Here is a 20,874-nt window from a genome sequence, read left to right on the forward strand (position 1 = left end):
CTTTTAATTTGACATTTTCAGCCTGTATCATTTCAAATTCTTCTTGCAGGTTAATCAGCTGTACTGAATTGTGAGGTGAAGCACTCGCCGATCCTCTTCTCGTTCTCCCTTGATTCATTTTGGCCTTTTAAACAAAGGAACCAACGTATTGTAGAGGAGTGAAGTGAAGTTTTTGATGTTTTCTTTGTCAACTGTCGTTTGTCCTGCACAGAGATGCTGCTGTAGATGTGTCTCTAGCTGTGTCTGGATACAATGAACAATGCTGTAACTAAGTGCTTGTGTTGCACAGTTCTACTAAACATTCCATTTCATGCATGCTCCGCCCACATGGTCAGGAATGTCAGGTGCTGTATCACCAAATGCTGCTCCCGTTGCCTAGCAATAACAGCTGTTTACTTTTTGGGGTCTGGTTCATTATTTAATAAAGAAAACATGTCCAAGTATTGGGTGCTGAGGCTCAGCGCATATTCTAGCCTGCTGTGTGGGTGGGCAGCTAGAAATCACTGGTGGGCAACATGAGTGAGGAGAAAACTGGAGCAGCCAAGCAGGGAGCTGCAGGTTGCTGGTTTGAGTCTCTGTTCAGATGCTGGTGTCTCCTCTCTCTGAGATGTCTGCAAACGGTCCCAGATAAAACAATAAGGATAATAAACAAACACGTGACTAAAATAACAATTATGACTCTGATGTGTTTCATGTGTAGCAGGATGGCCTCTATACAGCAGTCGCTGCAAGCATCCACATCGCCACACTTACTTTTCTTTAAGCAGGCGTGCTGGGCTCCTCCAAAGGGAAGTTTGAAACTTCATTTCCTTCATGCTGGTGAACTTTTTACCAAATATTTTCATCAAACCTTCTCCATCACTGACAGGGATTGTTTGGATCTTCACACATCTCCACCAACCCTAAAAAATGAGTCTCACTTTGCTCATATAATGCCAGGAGTGTCTCCATATTTCACAAAAGTCTATGCAAACATGTAACAGTATCCCATATTCATAGAAATATTATTGATATTATAACAAAAGCTGTCACCAACACAATTGTCCCAAGTGCTTTTTTATTAGTTATTGCAAATGCTTGATTGCAGTTCTTGCTAGATGACAAAACCACTTATTAGGTTTAGAAGGAAATGACTTTTTCTACATGAGGTAAAGTTGGAGAGCTGTTTCCCCAAACTAAACGAAATCATCATTTAAAAAACTACAATCTGTATTTACTCTGAACATCTGTGTTAACATTTGAAATTGGAGACATGTAAGTGTAACAAACATGTTAAAACATAAGAAATCAGGAAGGGGCATGTATAGGAATTTCTTTTACTTATGTATTAATCACATTATTTTATTGTATGATACCTTGGTGCCACTGGATTTTAACATGTCTCACACTCACACAGTAAGACAAATGGTGGGGGTCTAGTAGGGAAGTTGGAGGAAGCAGACAACTCCACAGGAAGAGTCTTTTGTCTCTTTGAGGACTCTGGTAGGTAGCAAGGGAGTGTGAAAGGAAGTTTTTTGCACTGCATTTTAAAATGAAAACATATTGCATTTATTTACAATTAAAGACACAGAGCAGAAAGTGTGTTACTGTTTTACATCCACAGACACAAGAAAAGAAGCAGGCAACATGAGGTCAAGTTATGGCAATTTTATTTGTGTATTTCAGTACATGTATTTAGATTAGTTTTTAAAAGACAAACAAACGTCCCAAGAAGAAGGATGGGGTGAAAGAAAGGTGGAGAGAGGAGGAAGAAACTATTGATCTCCTCAAACTCGATGCTGCTGGATCAGTTCTTTCTCAGCAGTCTGCTCCAGAATCCCCTCCTGTCCTCGGCTTGCTTTTCTTTTGCCTTCAGTTCTTTTAAGGTTTTGTTGAGCTGCTCCTCGGCATCTTTAAATTTTTCTTTCAGCTGCTGTTTGGCCAGTTTCACTTTGTGTTTGAGGAGCTCTTTAGCTTCCTTTTTGTGCTTTTGTATTTCTTTAAGTGCGTCTTTGCAGTCTTTCTTGGTCACCACAGAGCCAGTCATTTCTTTCATGAATGCCTTCACCTCAATTTTCTCTTCTGCAAGTTCTTCTTGCACTTTCATCAGTTCCTTCTTCATGTTTTGAGTGTAACTCTTTGTATCTTCCATTTCTTTCTTTGCTTCCTGTATTTTAATTTTCTCTTTCTCCAACACTTTTTGAGCTTCCAACAATTCTTTCTTCATATTTTCAATCTCATTTTCTGCCTCATGTTTACGTTTTTTCTCCTCTTGAAGTTGTTGCTTTACATGCAGTAATTCCTTTCTTAGTTTTTCAGCTTCAGCCATTACATTTGCAGCTTCTTGTGTTGCCAACTGCATTTTCCTTTTTCCCTCTTCAAAAGCTTCCTGCACCTCCTGTAATTCCTGAATCACATTTCCTGCCTCCTTCATTGCAGTTAGATATTTATTTTTGGCTTCTTGTGCTGTGGTTTTCTCTTCCTCCAATGCTTTTTGAGCTTCCAACAGTTCTTTCTTCATGTTTTCATTCTCATTTTCTGCCTGTTGTTTTCCCATTTTCTCTCCTTTAAGTTTGAGACCCACATGCAGTAATTCCTGCAATACTACCTCAGTTTCAAACTTTGAATTTTTAGCTTCTCCTCTTGATTTTTCTGCCTCTTCTTTTAATTTGACATTTTCAGCCTGTATCATTTCAAATTCTTCTTGCAGGTTAATCAGCTGTACTGAATTGTGAGGTGAAGCACTCGCCGATCCTCTTCTCGTTCTCCCTTGATTCATTTTGGCCTTTTAAACAAAGGAACCAACGTTTTGTAGAGGAGTGAAGTGAAGTTTTTGATGTTTTCTTTGTCAACTGTCGTTTGTCCTGCACAGAGATGCTGCTGTAGATGTGTCTCTAGCTGTGTCTGGATACAATGAACAATGCTGTAACTAAGTGCTTGTGTTGCACAGTTCTACTAAACATTCCATTTCATGCATGCTCCGCCCACATGGTCAGGAATGTCAGGTGCTGTATCACCAAATGCTGCTCCCGTTGCCTAGCAATAACAGCTGTTTACTTTTTGGGGTCTGGTTCATTATTTAATAAAGAAAACATGTCCAAGTATTGGGTGCTGAGGCTCAGCGCATATTCTAGCCTGCTGTGTGGGTGGGCAGCTAGAAATCACTGGTGGGCAACATGAGTGAGGAGAAAACTGGAGCAGCCAAGCAGGGAGCTGCAGGTTGCTGGTTTGAGTCTCTGTTCAGATGCTGGTGTCTCCTCTCTCTGAGATGTCTGCAAACGGTCCCAGATAAAACAATAAGGATAATAAACAAACACGTGACTAAAATAACAATTATGACTCTGATGTGTTTCATGTGTAGCAGGATGGCCTCTATACAGCAGTCGCTGCAAGCATCCACATCGCCACACTTACTTTTCTTTAAGCAGGCGTGCTGGGCTCCTCCAAAGGGAAGTTTGAAACTTCATTTCCTTCATGCTGGTGAACTTTTTACCAAATATTTTCATCAAACCTTCTCCATCACTGACAGGGATTGTTTGGATCTTCACACATCTCCACCAACCCTAAAAAATGAGTCTCACTTTGCTCATATAATGCCAGGAGTGTCTCCATATTTCACAAAAGTCTATGCAAACATGTAACAGTATCCCATATTCATAGAAATATTATTGATATTATAACAAAAGCTGTCACCAACACAATTGTCCCAAGTGCTTTTTTATTAGTTATTGCAAATGCTTGATTGCAGTTCTTGCTAGATGACAAAACCACTTATTAGGTTTAGAAGGAAATGACTTTTTCTACATGAGGTAAAGTTGGAGAGCTGTTTCCCCAAACTAAACGAAATCATCATTTAAAAAACTACAATCTGTATTTACTCTGAACATCTGTGTTAACATTTGAAATTGGAGACATGTAAGTGTAACAAACATGTTAAAACATAAGAAATCAGGAAGGGGCATGTATAGGAATTTCTTTTACTTATGTATTAATCACATTATTTTATTGTATGATACCTTGGTGCCACTGGATTTTAACATGTCTCACACTCACACAGTAAGACAAATGGTGGGGGTCTAGTAGGGAAGTTGGAGGAAGCAGACAACTCCACAGGAAGAGTCTTTTGTCTCTTTGAGGACTCTGGTAGGTAGCAAGGGAGTGTGAAAGGAAGTTTTTTGCACTGCATTTTAAAATGAAAACATATTGCATTTATTTACAATTAAAGACACAGAGCAGAAAGTGTGTTACTGTTTTACATCCACAGACACAAGAAAAGAAGCAGGCAACATGAGGTCAAGTTATGGCAATTTTATTTGTGTATTTCAGTACATGTATTTAGATTAGTTTTTAAAAGACAAACAAACGTCCCAAGAAGAAGGATGGGGTGAAAGAAAGGTGGAGAGAGGAGGAAGAAACTATTGATCTCCTCAAACTCGATGCTGCTGGATCAGTTCTTTCTCAGCAGTCTGCTCCAGAATCCCCTCCTGTCCTCGGCTTGCTTTTCTTTTGCCTTCAGTTCTTTTAAGGTTTTGTTGAGCTGCTCCTCGGCATCTTTAAATTTTTCTTTCAGCTGCTGTTTGGCCAGTTTCACTTTGTGTTTGAGGAGCTCTTTAGCTTCCTTTTTGTGCTTTTGTATTTCTTTAAGTGCGTCTTTGCAGTCTTTCTTGGTCACCACAGAGCCAGTCATTTCTTTCATGAATGCCTTCACCTCAATTTTCTCTTCTGCAAGTTCTTCTTGCACTTTCATCAGTTCCTTCTTCATGTTTTGAGTGTAACTCTTTGTATCTTCCATTTCTTTCTTTGCTTCCTGTATTTTAATTTTCTCTTTCTCCAACACTTTTTGAGCTTCCAACAATTCTTTCTTCATATTTTCAATCTCATTTTCTGCCTCATGTTTACGTTTTTTCTCCTCTTGAAGTTGTTGCTTTACATGCAGTAATTCCTTTCTTAGTTTTTCAGCTTCAGCCATTACATTTGCAGCTTCTTGTGTTGCCAACTGCATTTTCCTTTTTCCCTCTTCAAAAGCTTCCTGCACCTCCTGTAATTCCTGAATCACATTTCCTGCCTCCTTCATTGCAGTTAGATATTTATTTTTGGCTTCTTGTGCTGTGGTTTTCTCTTCCTCCAATGCTTTTTGAGCTTCCAACAGTTCTTTCTTCATGTTTTCATTCTCATTTTCTGCCTGTTGTTTTCCCATTTTCTCTCCTTTAAGTTTGAGACCCACATGCAGTAATTCCTGCAATACTACCTCAGTTTCAAACTTTGAATTTTTAGCTTCTCCTCTTGATTTTTCTGCCTCTTCTTTTAATTTGACATTTTCAGCCTGTATCATTTCAAATTCTTCTTGCAGGTTAATCAGCTGTACTGAATTGTGAGGTGAAGCACTCGCCGATCCTCTTCTCGTTCTCCCTTGATTCATTTTGGCCTTTTAAACAAAGGAACCAACGTATTGTAGAGGAGTGAAGTGAAGTTTTTGATGTTTTCTTTGTCAACTGTCGTTTGTCCTGCACAGAGATGCTGCTGTAGATGTGTCTCTAGCTGTGTCTGGATACAATGAACAATGCTGTAACTAAGTGCTTGTGTTGCACAGTTCTACTAAACATTCCATTTCATGCATGCTCCGCCCACATGGTCAGGAATGTCAGGTGCTGTATCACCAAATGCTGCTCCCGTTGCCTAGCAATAACAGCTGTTTACTTTTTGGGGTCTGGTTCATTATTTAATAAAGAAAACATGTCCAAGTATTGGGTGCTGAGGCTCAGCGCATATTCTAGCCTGCTGTGTGGGTGGGCAGCTAGAAATCACTGGTGGGCAACATGAGTGAGGAGAAAACTGGAGCAGCCAAGCAGGGAGCTGCAGGTTGCTGGTTTGAGTCTCTGTTCAGATGCTGGTGTCTCCTCTCTCTGAGATGTCTGCAAACGGTCCCAGATAAAACAATAAGGATAATAAACAAACACGTGACTAAAATAACAATTATGACTCTGATGTGTTTCATGTGTAGCAGGATGGCCTCTATACAGCAGTCGCTGCAAGCATCCACATCGCCACACTTACTTTTCTTTAAGCAGGCGTGCTGGGCTCCTCCAAAGGGAAGTTTGAAACTTCATTTCCTTCATGCTGGTGAACTTTTTACCAAATATTTTCATCAAACCTTCTCCATCACTGACAGGGATTGTTTGGATCTTCACACATCTCCACCAACCCTAAAAAATGAGTCTCACTTTGCTCATATAATGCCAGGAGTGTCTCCATATTTCACAAAAGTCTATGCAAACATGTAACAGTATCCCATATTCATAGAAATATTATTGATATTATAACAAAAGCTGTCACCAACACAATTGTCCCAAGTGCTTTTTTATTAGTTATTGCAAATGCTTGATTGCAGTTCTTGCTAGATGACAAAACCACTTATTAGGTTTAGAAGGAAATGACTTTTTCTACATGAGGTAAAGTTGGAGAGCTGTTTCCCCAAACTAAACGAAATCATCATTTAAAAAACTACAATCTGTATTTACTCTGAACATCTGTGTTAACATTTGAAATTGGAGACATGTAAGTGTAACAAACATGTTAAAACATAAGAAATCAGGAAGGGGCATGTATAGGAATTTCTTTTACTTATGTATTAATCACATTATTTTATTGTATGATACCTTGGTGCCACTGGATTTTAACATGTCTCACACTCACACAGTAAGACAAATGGTGGGGGTCTAGTAGGGAAGTTGGAGGAAGCAGACAACTCCACAGGAAGAGTCTTTTGTCTCTTTGAGGACTCTGGTAGGTAGCAAGGGAGTGTGAAAGGAAGTTTTTTGCACTGCATTTTAAAATGAAAACATATTGCATTTATTTACAATTAAAGACACAGAGCAGAAAGTGTGTTACTGTTTTACATCCACAGACACAAGAAAAGAAGCAGGCAACATGAGGTCAAGTTATGGCAATTTTATTTGTGTATTTCAGTACATGTATTTAGATTAGTTTTTAAAAGACAAACAAACGTCCCAAGAAGAAGGATGGGGTGAAAGAAAGGTGGAGAGAGGAGGAAGAAACTATTGATCTCCTCAAACTCGATGCTGCTGGATCAGTTCTTTCTCAGCAGTCTGCTCCAGAATCCCCTCCTGTCCTCGGCTTGCTTTTCTTTTGCCTTCAGTTCTTTTAAGGTTTTGTTGAGCTGCTCCTCGGCATCTTTAAATTTTTCTTTCAGCTGCTGTTTGGCCAGTTTCACTTTGTGTTTGAGGAGCTCTTTAGCTTCCTTTTTGTGCTTTTGTATTTCTTTAAGTGCGTCTTTGCAGTCTTTCTTGGTCACCACAGAGCCAGTCATTTCTTTCATGAATGCCTTCACCTCAATTTTCTCTTCTGCAAGTTCTTCTTGCACTTTCATCAGTTCCTTCTTCATGTTTTGAGTGTAACTCTTTGTATCTTCCATTTCTTTCTTTGCTTCCTGTATTTTAATTTTCTCTTTCTCCAACACTTTTTGAGCTTCCAACAATTCTTTCTTCATATTTTCAATCTCATTTTCTGCCTCATGTTTACGTTTTTTCTCCTCTTGAAGTTGTTGCTTTACATGCAGTAATTCCTTTCTTAGTTTTTCAGCTTCAGCCATTACATTTGCAGCTTCTTGTGTTGCCAACTGCATTTTCCTTTTTCCCTCTTCAAAAGCTTCCTGCACCTCCTGTAATTCCTGAATCACATTTCCTGCCTCCTTCATTGCAGTTAGATATTTATTTTTGGCTTCTTGTGCTGTGGTTTTCTCTTCCTCCAATGCTTTTTGAGTTTCCAACAGTTCTTTCTTCATGTTTTCATTCTCATTTTCTGCCTGTTGTTTTCCCATTTTCTCTCCTTTAAGTTTGAGACCCACATGCAGTAATTCCTGCAATACTACCTCAGTTTCAAACTTTGAATTTTTAGCTTCTCCTCTTGATTTTTCTGCCTCTTCTTTTAATTTGACATTTTCAGCCTGTATCATTTCAAATTCTTCTTGCAGGTTAATCAGCTGTACTGAATTGTGAGGTGAAGCACTCGCCGATCCTCTTCTCGTTCTCCCTTGATTCATTTTGGCCTTTTAAACAAAGGAACCAACGTATTGTAGAGGAGTGAAGTGAAGTTTTTGATGTTTTCTTTGTCAACTGTCGTTTGTCCTGCACAGAGATGCTGCTGTAGATGTGTCTCTAGCTGTGTCTGGATACAATGAACAATGCTGTAACTAAGTGCTTGTGTTGCACAGTTCTACTAAACATTCCATTTCATGCATGCTCCGCCCACATGGTCAGGAATGTCAGGTGCTGTATCACCAAATGCTGCTCCCGTTGCCTAGCAATAACAGCTGTTTACTTTTTGGGGTCTGGTTCATTATTTAATAAAGAAAACATGTCCAAGTATTGGGTGCTGAGGCTCAGCGCATATTCTAGCCTGCTGTGTGGGTGGGCAGCTAGAAATCACTGGTGGGCAACATGAGTGAGGAGAAAACTGGAGCAGCCAAGCAGGGAGCTGCAGGTTGCTGGTTTGAGTCTCTGTTCAGATGCTGGTGTCTCCTCTCTCTGAGATGTCTGCAAACGGTCCCAGATAAAACAATAAGGATAATAAACAAACACGTGACTAAAATAACAATTATGACTCTGATGTGTTTCATGTGTAGCAGGATGGCCTCTATACAGCAGTCGCTGCAAGCATCCACATCGCCACACTTACTTTTCTTTAAGCAGGCGTGCTGGGCTCCTCCAAAGGGAAGTTTGAAACTTCATTTCCTTCATGCTGGTGAACTTTTTACCAAATATTTTCATCAAACCTTCTCCATCACTGACAGGGATTGTTTGGATCTTCACACATCTCCACCAACCCTAAAAAATGAGTCTCACTTTGCTCATATAATGCCAGGAGTGTCTCCATATTTCACAAAAGTCTATGCAAACATGTAACAGTATCCCATATTCATAGAAATATTATTGATATTATAACAAAAGCTGTCACCAACACAATTGTCCCAAGTGCTTTTTTATTAGTTATTGCAAATGCTTGATTGCAGTTCTTGCTAGATGACAAAACCACTTATTAGGTTTAGAAGGAAATGACTTTTTCTACATGAGGTAAAGTTGGAGAGCTGTTTCCCCAAACTAAACGAAATCATCATTTAAAAAACTACAATCTGTATTTACTCTGAACATCTGTGTTAACATTTGAAATTGGAGACATGTAAGTGTAACAAACATGTTAAAACATAAGAAATCAGGAAGGGGCATGTATAGGAATTTCTTTTACTTATGTATTAATCACATTATTTTATTGTATGATACCTTGGTGCCACTGGATTTTAACATGTCTCACACTCACACAGTAAGACAAATGGTGGGGGTCTAGTAGGGAAGTTGGAGGAAGCAGACAACTCCACAGGAAGAGTCTTTTGTCTCTTTGAGGACTCTGGTAGGTAGCAAGGGAGTGTGAAAGGAAGTTTTTTGCACTGCATTTTAAAATGAAAACATATTGCATTTATTTACAATTAAAGACACAGAGCAGAAAGTGTGTTACTGTTTTACATCCACAGACACAAGAAAAGAAGCAGGCAACATGAGGTCAAGTTATGGCAATTTTATTTGTGTATTTCAGTACATGTATTTAGATTAGTTTTTAAAAGACAAACAAACGTCCCAAGAAGAAGGATGGGGTGAAAGAAAGGTGGAGAGAGGAGGAAGAAACTATTGATCTCCTCAAACTCGATGCTGCTGGATCAGTTCTTTCTCAGCAGTCTGCTCCAGAATCCCCTCCTGTCCTCGGCTTGCTTTTCTTTTGCCTTCAGTTCTTTTAAGGTTTTGTTGAGCTGCTCCTCGGCATCTTTAAATTTTTCTTTCAGCTGCTGTTTGGCCAGTTTCACTTTGTGTTTGAGGAGCTCTTTAGCTTCCTTTTTGTGCTTTTGTATTTCTTTAAGTGCGTCTTTGCAGTCTTTCTTGGTCACCACAGAGCCAGTCATTTCTTTCATGAATGCCTTCACCTCAATTTTCTCTTCTGCAAGTTCTTCTTGCACTTTCATCAGTTCCTTCTTCATGTTTTGAGTGTAACTCTTTGTATCTTCCATTTCTTTCTTTGCTTCCTGTATTTTAATTTTCTCTTTCTCCAACACTTTTTGAGCTTCCAACAATTCTTTCTTCATATTTTCAATCTCATTTTCTGCCTCATGTTTACGTTTTTTCTCCTCTTGAAGTTGTTGCTTTACATGCAGTAATTCCTTTCTTAGTTTTTCAGCTTCAGCCATTACATTTGCAGCTTCTTGTGTTGCCAACTGCATTTTCCTTTTTCCCTCTTCAAAAGCTTCCTGCACCTCCTGTAATTCCTGAATCACATTTCCTGCCTCCTTCATTGCAGTTAGATATTTATTTTTGGCTTCTTGTGCTGTGGTTTTCTCTTCCTCCAATGCTTTTTGAGTTTCCAACAGTTCTTTCTTCATGTTTTCATTCTCATTTTCTGCCTGTTGTTTTCCCATTTTCTCTCCTTTAAGTTTGAGACCCACATGCAGTAATTCCTGCAATACTACCTCAGTTTCAAACTTTGAATTTTTAGCTTCTCCTCTTGATTTTTCTGCCTCTTCTTTTAATTTGACATTTTCAGCCTGTATCATTTCAAATTCTTCTTGCAGGTTAATCAGCTGTACTGAATTGTGAGGTGAAGCACTCGCCGATCCTCTTCTCGTTCTCCCTTGATTCATTTTGGCCTTTTAAACAAAGGAACCAACGTTTTGTAGAGGAGTGAAGTGAAGTTTTTGATGTTTTCTTTGTCAACTGTCGTTTGTCCTGCACAGAGATGCTGCTGTAGATGTGTCTCTAGCTGTGTCTGGATACAATGAACAATGCTGTAACTAAGTGCTTGTGTTGCACAGTTCTACTAAACATTCCATTTCATGCATGCTCCGCCCACATGGTCAGGAATGTCAGGTGCTGTATCACCAAATGCTGCTCCCGTTGCCTAGCAATAACAGCTGTTTACTTTTTGGGGTCTGGTTCATTATTTAATAAAGAAAACATGTCCAAGTATTGGGTGCTGAGGCTCAGCGCATATTCTAGCCTGCTGTGTGGGTGGGCAGCTAGAAATCACTGGTGGGCAACATGAGTGAGGAGAAAACTGGAGCAGCCAAGCAGGGAGCTGCAGGTTGCTGGTTTGAGTCTCTGTTCAGATGCTGGTGTCTCCTCTCTCTGAGATGTCTGCAAACGGTCCCAGATAAAACAATAAGGATAATAAACAAACACGTGACTAAAATAACAATTATGACTCTGATGTGTTTCATGTGTAGCAGGATGGCCTCTATACAGCAGTCGCTGCAAGCATCCACATCGCCACACTTACTTTTCTTTAAGCAGGCGTGCTGGGCTCCTCCAAAGGGAAGTTTGAAACTTCATTTCCTTCATGCTGGTGAACTTTTTACCAAATATTTTCATCAAACCTTCTCCATCACTGACAGGGATTGTTTGGATCTTCACACATCTCCACCAACCCTAAAAAATGAGTCTCACTTTGCTCATATAATGCCAGGAGTGTCTCCATATTTCACAAAAGTCTATGCAAACATGTAACAGTATCCCATATTCATAGAAATATTATTGATATTATAACAAAAGCTGTCACCAACACAATTGTCCCAAGTGCTTTTTTATTAGTTATTGCAAATGCTTGATTGCAGTTCTTGCTAGATGACAAAACCACTTATTAGGTTTAGAAGGAAATGACTTTTTCTACATGAGGTAAAGTTGGAGCTGTTTCCCCAAACTAAACGAAATCATCATTTAAAAAACTACAATCTGTATTTACTCTGAACATCTGTGTTAACATTTGAAATTGGAGACATGTAAGTGTAACAAACATGTTAAAACATAAGAAATCAGGAAGGGGCATGTATAGGAATTTCTTTTACTTATGTATTAATCACATTATTTTATTGTATGATACCTTGGTGCCACTGGATTTTAACATGTCTCACACTCACACAGTAAGACAAATGGTGGGGGTCTAGTAGGGAAGTTGGAGGAAGCAGACAACTCCACAGGAAGAGTCTTTTGTCTCTTTGAGGACTCTGGTAGGTAGCAAGGGAGTGTGAAAGGAAGTTTTTTGCACTGCATTTTAAAATGAAAACATATTGCATTTATTTACAATTAAAGACACAGAGCAGAAAGTGTGTTACTGTTTTACATCCACAGACACAAGAAAAGAAGCAGGCAACATGAGGTCAAGTTATGGCAATTTTATTTGTGTATTTCAGTACATGTATTTAGATTAGTTTTTAAAAGACAAACAAACGTCCCAAGAAGAAGGATGGGGTGAAAGAAAGGTGGAGAGAGGAGGAAGAAACTATTGATCTCCTCAAACTCGATGCTGCTGGATCAGTTCTTTCTCAGCAGTCTGCTCCAGAATCCCCTCCTGTCCTCGGCTTGCTTTTCTTTTGCCTTCAGTTCTTTTAAGGTTTTGTTGAGCTGCTCCTCGGCATCTTTAAATTTTTCTTTCAGCTGCTGTTTGGCGAGTTTCACTTTGTGTTTGAGGAGCTCTTTAGCTTCCTTTTTGTGCTTTTGTATTTCTTTAAGTGCGTCTTTGCAGTCTTTCTTGGTCACCACAGAGCCAGTCATTTCTTTCATGAATGCCTTCACCTCAATTTTCTCTTCTGCAAGTTCTTCTTGCACTTTCATCAGTTCCTTCTTCATGTTTTGATTGTAACTCTTTGTATCTTCCATTTCTTTCTTTGCTTCCTGTATTTTAATTTTCTCTTTCTCCAACACTTTTTGAGCTTCCAACAATTCTTTCTTCATATTTTCAATCTCATTTTCTGCCTCATGTTTACGTTTTTTCTCCTCTTGAAGTTGTTGCTTTACATGCAGTAATTCCTTTCTTAGTTTTTCAGCTTCAGCCATTACATTTGCAGCTTCTTGTGTTGCCAACTGCATTTTCCTTTTTCCCTCTTCAAAAGCTTCCTGCACCTCCTGTAATTCCTGAATCACATTTCCTGCCTCCTTCATTGCAGTTAGATATTTATTTTTGGCTTCTTGTGCTGTGGTTTTCTCTTCCTCCAATGCTTTTTGAGTTTCCAACAGTTCTTTCTTCATGTTTTCATTCTCATTTTCTGCCTGTTGTTTTCCCATTTTCTCTCCTTTAAGTTTGAGACCCACATGCAGTAATTCCTGCAATACTACCTCAGTTTCAAACTTTGAATTTTTAGCTTCTCCTCTTGATTTTTCTGCCTCTTCTTTTAATTTGACATTTTCAGCCTGTATCATTTCAAATTCTTCTTGCAGGTTAATCAGCTGTACTGAATTGTGAGGTGAAGCACTCGCCGATCCTCTTCTCGTTCTCCCTTGATTCATTTTGGCCTTTTAAACAAAGGAACCAACGTATTGTAGAGGAGTGAAGTGAAGTTTTTGATGTTTTCTTCGTCAACTGTCGTTTGTCCTGCACAGAGATGCTGCTGTAGATGTGTCTCTAGCTGTGTCTGGATACAATGAACAATGCTGTAACTAAGTGCTTGTGTTGCACAGTTCTACTAAACATTCCATTTCATGCATGCTCCGCCCACATGGTCAGGAATGTCAGGTGCTGTATCACCAAATGCTGCTCCCGTTGCCTAGCAATAACAGCTGTTTACTTTTTGGGGTCTGGTTCATTATTTAATAAAGAAAACATGTCCAAGTATTGGGTGCTGAGGCTCAGCGCATATTCTAGCCTGCTGTGTGGGTGGGCAGCTAGAAATCACTGGTGGGCAACATGAGTGAGGAGAAAACTGGAGCAGCCAAGCAGGGAGCTGCAGGTTGCTGGTTTGAGTCTCTGTTCAGATGCTGGTGTCTCCTCTCTCTGAGATGTCTGCAAACGGTCCCAGATAAAACAATAAGGATAATAAACAAACACGTGACTAAAATAACAATTATGACTCTGATGTGTTTCATGTGTAGCAGGATGGCCTCTATACAGCAGTCGCTGCAAGCATCCACATCGCCACACTTACTTTTCTTTAAGCAGGCGTGCTGGGCTCCTCCAAAGGGAAGTTTGAAACTTCATTTCCTTCATGCTGGTGAACTTTTTACCAAATATTTTCATCAAACCTTCTCCATCACTGACAGGGATTGTTTGGATCTTCACACATCTCCACCAACCCTAAAAAATGAGTCTCACTTTGCTCATATAATGCCAGGAGTGTCTCCATATTTCACAAAAGTCTATGCAAACATGTAACAGTATCCCATATTCATAGAAATATTATTGATATTATAACAAAAGCTGTCACCAACACAATTGTCCCAAGTGCTTTTTTATTAGTTATTGCAAATGCTTGATTGCAGTTCTTGCTAGATGACAAAACCACTTATTAGGTTTAGAAGGAAATGACTTTTTCTACATGAGGTAAAGTTGGAGAGCTGTTTCCCCAAACTAAACGAAATCATCATTTAAAAAACTACAATCTGTATTTACTCTGAACATCTGTGTTAACATTTGAAATTGGAGACATGTAAGTGTAACAAACATGTTAAAACATAAGAAATCAGGAAGGGGCATGTATAGGAATTTCTTTTACTTATGTATTAATCACATTATTTTATTGTATGATACCTTGGTGCCACTGGATTTTAACATGTCTCACACTCACACAGTAAGACAAATGGTGGGGGTCTAGTAGGGAAGTTGGAGGAAGCAGACAACTCCACAGGAAGAGTCTTTTGTCTCTTTGAGGACTCTGGTAGGTAGCAAGGGAGTGTGAAAGGAAGTTTTTTGCACTGCATTTTAAAATGAAAACATATTGCATTTATTTACAATTAAAGACACAGAGCAGAAAGTGTGTTACTGTTTTACATCCACAGACACAAGAAAAGAAGCAGGCAACATGAGGTCAAGTTATGGCAATTTTATTTGTGTATTTCAGTACATGTATTTAGATTAGTTTTTAAAAGACAAACAAACGTCCCAAGAAGAAGGATGGGGTGAAAGAAAGGTGGAGAGAGGAGGAAGAAACTATTGATCTCCTCAAACTCGATGCTGCTGGATCAGTTCTTTCTCAGCAGTCTGCTCCAGAATCCCCTCCTGTCCTCGGCTTGCTTTTCTTTTGCCTTCAGTTCTTTTAAGGTTTTGTTGAGCTGCTCCTCGGCATCTTTAAATTTTTCTTTCAGCTGCTGTTTGGCCAGTTTCACTTTGTGTTTGAGGAGCTCTTTAGCTTCCTTTTTGTGCTTTTGTATTTCTTTAAGTGCGTCTTTGCAGTCTTTCTTGGTCACCACAGAGCCAGTCATTTCTTTCATGAATGCCTTCACCTCAATTTTCTCTTCTGCAAGTTCTTCTTGCACTTTCATCAGTTCCTTCTTCATGTTTTGAGTGTAACTCTTTGTATCTTCCATTTCTTTCTTTGCTTCCTGTATTTTAATTTTCTCTTTCTCCAACACTTTTTGAGCTTCCAACAATTCTTTCTTCATATTTTCAATCTCATTTTCTGCCTCATGTTTACGTTTTTTCTCCTCTTGAAGTTGTTGCTTTACATGCAGTAATTCCTTTCTTAGTTTTTCAGCTTCAGCCATTACATTTGCAGCTTCTTGTGTTGCCAACTGCATTTTCCTTTTTCCCTCTTCAAAAGCTTCCTGCACCTCCTGTAATTCCTGAATCACATTTCCTGCCTCCTTCATTGCAGTTAGATATTTATTTTTGGCTTCTTGTGCTGTGGTTTTCTCTTCCTCCAATGCTTTTTGAGTTTCCAACAGTTCTTTCTTCATGTTTTCATTCTCATTTTCTGCCTGTTGTTTTCCCATTTTCTCTCCTTTAAGTTTGAGACCCACATGCAGTAATTCCTGCAATACTACCTCAGTTTCAAACTTTGAATTTTTAGCTTCTCCTCTTGATTTTTCTGCCTCTTCTTTTAATTTGACATTTTCAGCCTGTATCATTTCAAATTCTTCTTGCAGGTTAATCAGCTGTACTGAATTGTGAGGTGAAGCACTCGCCGATCCTCTTCTCGTTCTCCCTTGATTCATTTTGGCCTTTTAAACAAAGGAACCAACGTATTGTAGAGGAGTGAAGTGAAGTTTTTGATGTTTTCTTCGTCAACTGTCGTTTGTCCTGCACAGAGATGCTGCTGTAGATGTGTCTCTAGCTGTGTCTGGATACAATGAACAATGCTGTAACTAAGTGCTTGTGTTGCACAGTTCTACTAAACATTCCATTTCATGCATGCTCCGCCCACATGGTCAGGAATGTCAGGTGCTGTATCACCAAATGCTGCTCCCGTTGCCTAGCAATAACAGCTGTTTACTTTTTGGGGTCTGGTTCATTATTTAATAAAGAAAACATGTCCAAGTATTGGGTGCTGAGGCTCAGCGCATATTCTAGCCTGCTGTGTGGGTGGGCAGCTAGAAATCACTGGTGGGCAACATGAGTGAGGAGAAAACTGGAGCAGCCAAGCAGGGAGCTGCAGGTTGCTGGTTTGAGTCTCTGTTCAGATGCTGGTGTCTCCTCTCTCTGAGATGTCTGCAAACGGTCCCAGATAAAACAATAAGGATAATAAACAAACACGTGACTAAAATAACAATTATGACTCTGATGTGTTTCATGTGTAGCAGGATGGCCTCTATACAGCAGTCGCTGCAAGCATCCACATCGCCACACTTACTTTTCTTTAAGCAGGCGTGCTGGGCTCCTCCAAAGGGAAGTTTGAAACTTCATTTCCTTCATGCTGGTGAACTTTTTACCAAATATTTTCATCAAACCTTCTCCATCACTGACAGGGATTGTTTGGATCTTCACACATCTCCACCAACCCTAAAAAATGAGTCTCACTTTGCTCATATAATGCCAGGAGTGTCTCCATATTTCACAAAAGTCTATGCAAACATGTAACAGTATCCCATATTCATAGAAATATTATTGATATTATAACAAAAGCTGTCACCAACACAATTGTCCCAAGTGCTTTTTTATTAGTTATTGCAAATGCTTGATTGCAGTTCTTGCTAGATGACAAAACCACTTATTAGGTTTAGAAGGAAATGACTTTTTCTACATGAGGTAAAGTTGGAGAGCTGTTTCCCCAAACTAAACGAAATCATCATTTAAAAAACTACAATCTGTATTTACTCTGAACATCTGTGTTAACATTTGAAATTGGAGACATGTAAGTGTAACAAACATGTTAAAACATAAGAAATCAGGAAGGGGCATGTATAGGAATTTCTTTTACTTATAAAATTGAAGGAAATTGCCGTCCCGGGTTTCCTCCGTGGCGTGAGCGATAAGCAGAGTTCTGTCCTTTCCTTCTAAGATTCCTAATTATTTAAAGTAACACTCAGGTATGCCATTCAGCGTGTTAGTACGAGCTCGGGAGCAGCTTGGGAGAACAAGAAAACAGAGACTGCTTTAGGTTGCCTTCCCAATCGACTCAAAGGTTTATTTGATACACAGCAGTTTATATAGAGGAAAAAAAGGTTCGTGTGTCAGCAAGTTCTCAGTTCAAACCAGTACAGACCAAATAAGGAAACGTCTTCCTGCCTCGTGAGCAAAGAAGTATCCTGTGTGTAGTTTATCAGTTCAGCTACAATTTATGATCATCCCAGCAAAATACACAGAATACAGAGTTCTTTCATTAGTGAATTCTGAAACAAACCACCTGGCCTTTAACGAGCCTTTTTCTAAGAGATAAGGAAGGGAGGATGGGAGTAAGGAAGTGGTCTCGTCTCTGTGGTGTTTTCGACCTTGGGGTACCAGCCTGTGAGTCTTACACCTTAATTCTTGGGTCAGAGAGAAAGAGAAAAACAACTAGTAGATGGACCTTATTGAGTAACAGTTTTCCTGTATAAAACAATCTTCTGTAAATGCTAACCGTGGTATCAAAATATCATAACAGTTCTCCCCTTTTATCATGAAATGATAACATAGTATAAAGACAGAATGTAATAACATAATATAAAGACAAATCATAAATGTGAAACAAATCATAAATGTAACTAGTCCTTCGAGTGAGCTTAATATCAAAATCTTAAAAACAAGAAAAGAAAAACAAGAAAACGTCATTCTCTTCTTGGACAAACGAGTAATTCACAATCTAATGCTCAATACATACATCAGGATCATCATTGATGACATCTGACACATAATCTGGGTCAATTTGTGCCAATTGCAAATACATTGAAGTAGCTGTACTAGTAGCTATACGGGTTATCATTGAACGTACACAGGGTACCACACAACAGACAATAATCATCAAAAACATGCTGCAACGGTTACAAAGGCTACAATTAGTTCCTTCCATCTTCCAAACGTGTCCTGTAGCCACTTATGTAGCCACTGACCGTGACCTGTATTGGCAATTAGTTCTATCTGCAATGCTTCAAGTTTATTCATAGCTTGTGTGAATGAACCGTTAGGAGCGGTATTATTGGGAATGAAAGTACAGCATATATCAACGGTTACTAGACCACAGGTACCGGTCCAATTAACAGGTAAAGCTAATCTAAGGGTATTATTGCACATCCAATAAGCATGTGGGATTGGTCTGGTCAGGCGCGTGACCATGTGTGATTTAACTAACTCCCCCCAGTCAGTATCATTTAAGACACCGTCTGGGGGAACAATGATCGAGTCTCTGCTCGAACTTGAACTGTGTGTGTGTTCCTCCAGATATGATACAACTTCAGCCACAGAGACAGCTAGCCATGTCTCATTACAGCGTGCACCTGGGGAGTCAGAGAAGAATGTATAGTTATCCTTTGTATAATCTATGTGTGTGTCTGGGCCAGTTAACTTTAGTCTGCGCAGACATATCATACTAGTATTAAAATGGAGAGGGATCTGTCCTAAGGGCAGTGAGGGCTTTAACCTATTCTTAGGGCGTTTCATTGGGGCGCAGGTCCCTGCGGTGTCATCAGATAACTTCAATAATTCGCCTAATGGAGTCTCAGGGTTAGTTGGTGTGTGTGTGTGTCTAAGTAGGCAGTCGAGAGGGCTCAGAGTCAACTGTAAAGCGTCTTTAAAGAGAGCATTATTTCCGCTGATTTTCTCTAGTCCCTCAGTGAGGGGGAAACCGGATATGGGGTATCCTACTATTACCTGTTCTGGATTAGCCTTTGAACAGACATAACAGTTACTGTTTCCTAAATCACGAGCGGCTGTTCTGGCATTTTCATACCAGGCGTTAGCTCCTGTTCTAGAGGGTGCATAAAATGGTTTATTAGTGGCGTCTATGTTGCTATTTACTGATTTTAGGGAACGTGAGGAGTGCATTAAGTAGGTGTCTTGCAAAATGGAGCATGAGGTATAGTCAGCAAAATATGACCTGCAGAAATGTGAACATGGTTGCAGTTTACAATACAAAATAGCAAAGAGAAATCCTAAGGTTAATGCGATAGATATGATAGATAACCTAAATATATAAGAAAAACAGTTCTTCAGTCGTCTCCTGGCCTGGTCCCAGGTTCGAGAGACACAGAATAAGCGTCGTATGATGACAATGGGCATTTCATTTTCTCCATTATCAGGATGGAATGAGTCTAGCTTTATCAGGTTAGACATCATGTGGTACTTTTGGCTTTCTGTTCCTGCTGAATGTTTGAGTACCTTGTTGTTGTTCTTTCAGGCGTTGTGTGTTAATCAGTGATTGTGTGTGTATGTACATTGGATCCTGGCGCTGGCTCGCCGGAGATGTCATCTACCCGTGTGTGTTTATTTGCTCTAGTTCCGGGCGCTGGCTCGCCGGAGATGTCGTCTGCTTGATCCGACGCCTGAGATGGTCCGATTGGGCTGGTCTTAACCCTGCTGGCATGAATCCACTGAGGTTGTCCGTCTGTGAGGATGCTGGTTCTTCGTCACTGCCAGTACAGTCTGGGGCTGGAACACGCGCGGCCTCCCAGAGAGTCCTTGGTTTTAGTGGCTTCTCCAACATGCATCTCCTTGTCTCCACTGGTGGAACTGTGGAGGGGAAAGGCTGAGAGAGACAAACTTTCTGATAGTTATTATTCAGTTTTTCTACCAGGTTGTGAACATCAGTGGACAATGCAATATACATCACCTTCTACTAGCGGTGCCCCTCTGGAAGCTGACCATGGTGTTGGAAATAGTCTTATTTCAAATGGAAATAATTTGGTTACTGTAGATTGAGTCATTCTAATCTCACACAGGACTTGAGTAAGTAATTTGACCCAGGTCATTAAAGTTTTAGCACACTTTTGAATTACTTCTAATGTGAATGAAGATCCTCTATCACTGTTAATCTGGTGAGGTATTCCGAATCTGGGTATTATTTCATTGCACAACTTTTGACAGACTACTTCTGCAGTTTCTTTTGAGGTTGGATAAGCTTCTACTCATTTACTAAATTGATCCACTATTACCAGTAAGTACTTGATGCTTCCTTGCGCTGGCATATGTGTAAAATCAATTTGTAATGTATGAAATGGAAAATCTGGTTGTGGTAAATGCTGATGTTTCGCTTTTGATTTTCCTACATTAGTTCGTGCACATGTTAGACAGGTTGCTAACATGCTTTTACTGCATGTGATGTTTTCTCAATTACAAATCTTGATTTTATTGCCCCTATTACCCCTCTTTGTCCGACATGACTCACACAGTGAAAATGTCGGGCAAGGACTGGCATCAGGGAATATGGGAGGGCAATCAAACCCTTAAGATTTTGTATAAGCCATCTCTGTCATCTAAGGTACAGTCATTATTCTCCCAATAGGTGTAATCACATGCAGAGGCTTGCTCTTGTATTAATTTTAAATCAACATTTGTGTCTAAATAGTCTGGGAGTGTAACAAGTGGCAGCTGTAGGGGCACAGATAATACTTCCTGCGGAGGTGGGAGCTGTGATGCAGCTGCAGCCTTGGCTGTCACGTCTGCTAAGGCATTACCTGTTGCTTCGTCTGTGTCAGCTGTACTGTGTCCTTTCGTTTTTACAAC

This window comes from Diplotaxodon limnothrissa, linkage group LG1 (assembly GCF_057381915.1).
Source record: "Diplotaxodon limnothrissa isolate DT_005_m linkage group LG1, D_limnothrissa_male_GT1.1, whole genome shotgun sequence".
Classification (NCBI taxonomy): Eukaryota; Metazoa; Chordata; class Actinopteri; order Cichliformes; family Cichlidae; genus Diplotaxodon; species Diplotaxodon limnothrissa.